Raw genomic sequence first — 6,631 nt, 5'->3', positions numbered from 1 at the left:
ATCGAAGACTTTTTAGTTATTCAAATTATTCGAACTTTTCGATTTAAAAAATCAAAACTTTAATCTCAGTGTCGAGAAGAAATGGCTGGAAGTTTTTGATATTTCCAATACGTCTTTTTCAGCACAGCAAGTAATTGCTGCTATCAGTTCCAAATATTGTGGCAAAATTTAAAATCCATTAAACCAGCATCATTTAAAATCTGCTGGAACAAAATGTTCTACTTGGTACTTTTTATTTCTTCTAAGCACTCACAGCTCAAGAATGATATGATTTTTCAAGTAGGTTTCACGTACCTCAAGAGGGCTCCTAAAGATAGAAGACTAATTAATATACACTTAAAAACTCAATTATTTCGTAGCCAAATGCAGTTTCGGGATTTAGCAGTCTGAAGATTTGTTCCGACTTTCGCAGAAAGTGCAGAAGAATATTTATGCTTGGGGTGGTTTTTTTAATCAGTCAATTTTCGAATCTTTAACTAAGAATTTTTAACAATTTTTTATAGCATCTGAAAGATTCTGCTGTCTGTAGCTCAATTTCAAAAAGATATTTTACCTGTGATGGTTTTTTATACAATCATGCCGATTGGAAAATTGGTCAATTCGGGTGTGCGTAACGCACAAAAATTTACGTTCTTAAAACAAGAGTAAGCGGAGAATTATTGCGTTTCAGATTGAATTAAGGCAAGTTAATTTGTCTTAATGTTTCGAATTTGGAGAAAATTGAGGAATATATATATGTTCGGGGTTGTTTCTTTCGTTCAGACCACTTTCACAAAACTCTGCTCCCTCGGGGGATCGATTCGTTCATCTGCATGAGCCCAGCCACGTGTGCACACCTCTATAGCAACCGGGTCAAAGGACTCGACAGGGTTCTTTGTAATTTGCTGTTTGCAATGAGTCACAAGCTAAATTTGACAATTATACTTTTTTTAAGCCCCTTCTTCTGAGGTCGAGCTGAAAACAAACCCCCTTGTTTAGTTCAACAGCTGCTGGAAAAATTATCTATGCCAAACAGCTTACAAGTTTAGGAAAAATACAAACAAAAAAATTCACATGATTTAAACAATTGTCGTAAAAAATCAATCAACAGTTATTTGCAGGACTGTTCCACTCAGGCCCTTTTGAGAGAGGCGTCACTCCAGGTGCTTCAAATCAAGTTAAATCGGTTACTTCAAATCTATCAAATTGAAAAAGAAAACGTTTTTTTTTACTGTGTAATTGTAGAAACATGTCTGGTATAATGGTCAGTTTGAGTTAAACTTCACTAACATCTTTTGATAAGACAAGCCTAATGTTCGCCATCATAAGACAAGGAATTGAAGCTGCTTTATTATAACGTGAAGAGTGGGAAAACAATTTTTGTAGGATCATTTCGAACAAACTCAAACTTTTAGGCATTGTAATTGCTTCATCAAAATTTGCACCAGTGCAGACTGCATGTCTTTAAATTTCGTTGCATACCAGACATGAAAAATTTCATTTGAATCGAAATAACATATTCTGAGTTACAGTAAAACAAACTAAAGATTTTCTAGCTTTGAAGTTGCGAATCTGAGCACTCAGTGTATAAGTACTGGACAGATACTCTAGACAATCGAGTTTCCTCTGTCAGTAAACAAAACAATTGAAATACTTCAGTTCCTTGATATAAGATTAGAGGCTGAAAAAAATTGATGTCTGTTGTCTTCGATTGAGATTTTAAATTTGGTCGGCTAGCTTTTGTATTCAAAAGATATGCCCTGAGCTGTGGGCGCCAAAAAATTCGCAATCAAAAACTTAGAAAAAGTATTTCTTTGAAAAATAAGCCTTGCTCTATTAAAAATCTTATTTTGAAAAAAAAACTATTGAAACATAAGCATTGATCAAAAAAATTTAAAACGAAAAATGCATTGTGAAGTAACAAACTGTTATCCGTTTTTTTAAAATAATTTTAATGCAATGCTGCTTCTATTAATATTCAGCAAACGCACTCAGTTTGTTTGGACAAAAAATAACAAAATCTGGTTATTTTACTGAAAAAATCATTGTCAATTTTATTCTAGAAAGTTTCGATGTTTGGGGTGTGGTTATTTCGGAAAGTAGTTTATAAATAAGGATACTCGGTTGAAAGTTTATCTTTTAGTGAAGTCAGCATTAAAGGGACACGTGAAAAAAAACCTTAAGTGAGCAGCATAATACTAACAAGAAGCTTTTCATGCAAAGAGGGCTTCTTTGCAAGAAAAACTTCTTGAAGGTACTGTAGCTCTTTTCCTCCCCCACCTGCAAAATTTTACTGGTGAAATTTTTGCAGGTGGGGGAGAGAAAAAGAGCTACAGTACCTCAAGAAACTTTTCTCGCAAAGAGGCCCTCTTTGCAATAAAAACTTCTTGAAGGTACTGTAGCTCCTTCTCCTTTTCCTCCCCCCCCCCCCCCATTTACTAGTTAAATTTTGATCAAGTTATCCGATTGTAACAAAAATTGTCATGCTAACTAATTAGACATTGACAAAATTTTATTTGATCATTATCTTTAACCTTGTAAAACCCTTCGTTACACCATAGAATTGATGTTTAAATAAGGTGAGGAGGGGGGGGGGGGGAAGCTGATACTGTTATCCTTTATTGTTTAAAACCTACAAAAAGACAATTTTATGACTGAATGGTTACTTTCTGAAAACTTGGAAGCTACAAATTTGATGAAACAAAGTTGAGAATTTATATCCGCAACATAGTAGTCAAAATAAAGTTATCACTCATGCTTCTTGCAAATCACTGGGGAAAATTCTTGCCGGAATCATCTAAAAAACTTATAGCCTTTTTAGATTTGGATGATAAAAAAATTTGCTGTTTGCAAGCAGCAGGGAGTTGTTTTTGAAGTTGATGTTTCAAAATCAAGATTTTTTTAATGCAAAATTTGAAAGCAATAAATAACCAAGTCCACAAATGAAACAGAAGAGACTACCCGTATAGGAAGAAAGCCCTGATTGTTCCAATTGCACTTTAAGGTCGATCAAATATAATTTAAATTTTAAAAAAATTGACACACTTTTTAAAATGATGGCTTTTTTTCAAATTGGTCAGTAAACGATTCCGATGTTGCTCTCAGAAACAAAATGAAAAAAAAAATCGGTTATATTTTGTCGTTTTTATCACATTTTAAACTAAATATAATCCGTTTAAAATCAATTAACTGTGTTTTTTTTACACTTGCGAAGCAAGGTGTTATAGTACGAACTTTCTTTTTTTTTCCAATCTAAGTCGCAAATATTGTTGCGACTTTCGTTGCGACAAAGTCGCAATTATTGTTGCGACTTAAAGCAACCAAATTTGCTGCGTCGAAATTGCTGCATCGAATTGGCATTAATATATTTTGATATTTTGTTGCACCTTCGATATTTAATTGCACCTTTGCAGCTTATTGATAACATGTGCTTTGACATTCGAATAGTTTTAAGTTTACACAGTTGATGCATTTTTTTTCATCAAGTGAACCGAAGAAAGCCATTTGTTCCAAACAACATAACAATTTGAAAAATCTCGACTTCAGAATTTGTCTAGCCCAATATATCTCGAAATTTTTTGAAAAGCATAATTTATACATAATGTGGTTTTATGTTTTGCAATTTTTTTATGCAAAATTGTATTTATTTGTATTTGACGCTATTTTTTCTGCATCGAATTGGCAATTTATTGGCAAACGTAGCTGCATTATTAGTGACTTGTTTTTGGGATTTTAAGCATCCGTGGCTGAATGGTTAGTGCGTGAGACTCGAATTTGCTAGGTCGCAGATTTTTGCTAACTTGAGTTTTGCTGAGCCTCGACTTTTTGCAAATTCTAGGCTTATTTCTATTTTTTTGTCATGTCACTCGATAAACTGTTTTTTGGTTGTGTTCTCGCAAGTGTCTTTGCCTCGGTGTTTAACATATGTTTTGGCGTCGTGCGAGTTTTGCAAGAACTTCTGCCTTTATCAAATGAGTAATGCAGAATTCAAGCAAAACTAATACACAGTTTATTTGATTTCTAAACCTAAATATTCACAAATAGCAGAACGATTCCATTCCCACAACCACCAACACCACCACCCCTTCCCTCAACGTTGGCCCGTTTTAACAGAACGTTGGCCCGTTTCAACGTTTTAACAGAATTTTATTTGGGCAACTTGTTGAAAGTGCAGGTCAAATTATCCCCTTGATAAGTCTTTTGCTAATTTTTGGGCAATTGCTCTGACGATTTTGACTAAAAATTGCATTTTTTTGCTAAAGTGCGTAGAAGAAAGAAACAGAAAAAAAAATAAACAACAACCCCAAACCTTAGCTTAAAACTTATAAACGACTTCGTGTGCATCGAACTTAACATGTCAATAAAGTGGGCAAAAATAAAGTAAGTTTTATCGTATTTAAGTTTAAATGCGAAAGTAATTGTTTATATTTGATTTGCAACGCTTTTTAATGTTCTATCACTTAATAGCAATAAACTTAATTTGTAATTGATTATATTGGGGTGTTTTTCATTTTCTAGACAGTGACAATAAAACTCAAGTATAGTAGATTTCTATCTATGGAAATCCAGTGCGGGATACATCTAGCAGCACTAAAAAGATTGAGCCGACTTGATTGTGAGCGTACTCTCTCATTTATTTTTTTTCAGAACTCTAAATACATTAATTTATACGCATCTGGTTTTAAAAAACATTCGGAAAAAGATCTTGAATTAAAGTTCAATTTTTTCTCCTTGGAAGATCTCAGCAAATTTCTTAATAAAAACTGTTTTAAACTCGACACCACAACCAACAGTTTTGGAGAGAGTGATTCACTAGAACCAAAAAGACTATATGGGATATATAAAGACCCATCTAAATATCACAAAAAAGTCAAAACACGCGATTACTCTAAAAATTGATTTAGATACTTCCATGTTTTCTGGTGATTAGAGATGGTTTTGATCTTTCTTGTATGGCTCAACTCTGAAACATATCTTCCTAACCAGAGCTGAAAAATTGGCAAAAAAACTTTAGAATAAAAAAAATAAGGCACTCGTGACAAAACCGCTAACAATTGTGTCGATATTGAAGTTTGCTATAGTATCTGCTATAGATATTGAAATTTGCGTATCTAGTCGAAAATGGTGACATCGCAAGGAGTTTTATAATCGATGGATTAGTTAGAATTCAGCTTCTCCTAGGATGCACTGCAAGAAGAAAACAAGTTGTGCTTCAATCATTCAGTTCAGAGAGATGATAGATAGATAGATAGATAGATAGATAGATAGATAGATAGATAGATAGATCGATAGATAGACAGATAGATAGATAGATAGATAGATAGATAGATAGATAGATAGATAGATAGATAGATATATAGATAGATAGATAGATAGATAGATAGATAGGTAGATAGATAGATAGATAGATAGATAGATAGATAGATAGATAGATAGATAGATAGGTAGGTAGATAGATAGATAGATAGATAGATAGATAGATAGATGGATAAATAGATAGATAGATGGATAAATAGAGAGAGAAACACACAGTAGTTTTTACAGGAAGTAAAACAATTTGAATACATTTTAGTTTATCTAAAAATCATTAAAGTTTCGGTTGAAAACAATTTGAATAAGCTGCCCTGACTTTTTTTATTCGAGAAAGACAGAGGTTATATAAAATAATAATTCAACCGGAAACCACGCCACGCTCGAGCATTAAAACTCTCTACGTTTATTTTGAGTTGATCTTGCAAATTGTAGCAAATTTTTTATGCTGACTAAAATCTCAAACCTATGACGAAAGTAGAATCCAATTTACTGAAGTCGCAAAAAAAAACGAAACGATTGGCTGAATGAATTAGATGCAATTATCATTTAAAAGATGCAATAACTGGCTGAATGAATTAGATGCAATTATCATTTAAAAGATTCAATTAGATGCAATAACTGATGCTTTTGTTGCAGTTGGCAAAATCGAGCAAATTGCAAACTTACGATTTTCTTTTTGAAACTTTGAAATAAGTTACAAAAAATTTTGCACTCCGAAAAATTTCTGACTCGGAAATTTTTTTTGCTTATTCTCAGTTACTCAAAGTACAAAACAAAACACGCTCTAAGATCCAATTTGTTCTTTTTAGTTGCGAAAGCATCTAGATGATAGGTATTTGCTGTTTACAGTTTTTTGACTTACGCAAATGAGTCAAAATAGAAACCTGGAGAAGCAAGTTTTTTTGCCTGTTTCTTTCGGTAGCTGATTTTTTATACTGTCGATAGTTCTGATTTATCATGGCTGTTGCCATTTTTTCCGATTTGAGTTGAACTTGATGCTGTAATGTCAAGAGTTTTTCGAGTTTGTCCGAGTTGACTGAATGTCAAAAGTTTGTCCGAGTTATTAGTTTCATCTACCATTTCACAAGAAGGCACAGTCAAGTTCCGACTCCGTGACGAGAAACTTTTCAAAGCTATGAAAATCAGCCAAGAGAAGGTTCATTATTCTAAATCGAGTTTCAATATTTCGATTGACCAGCTAAATATTTTCAGAATTTGGACAGTTCTGGAGAACCAAAAACAACCGTTGAGATGACGAGCAAGAACGATGGAAAGAGATAAGAATTGATCCGCATTTAAGAAAAGTAAAAACAAATCGATTTTAACGGATTTTTGTGGT

This window comes from Symsagittifera roscoffensis, chromosome 2, assembly GCF_963678635.1.
Source record: "Symsagittifera roscoffensis chromosome 2, txSymRosc1.1, whole genome shotgun sequence".
Lineage (NCBI taxonomy): Eukaryota > Metazoa > Xenacoelomorpha > Acoela > Convolutidae > Symsagittifera > Symsagittifera roscoffensis.
Note: the sequence above shows the minus strand (reverse complement) of the source record.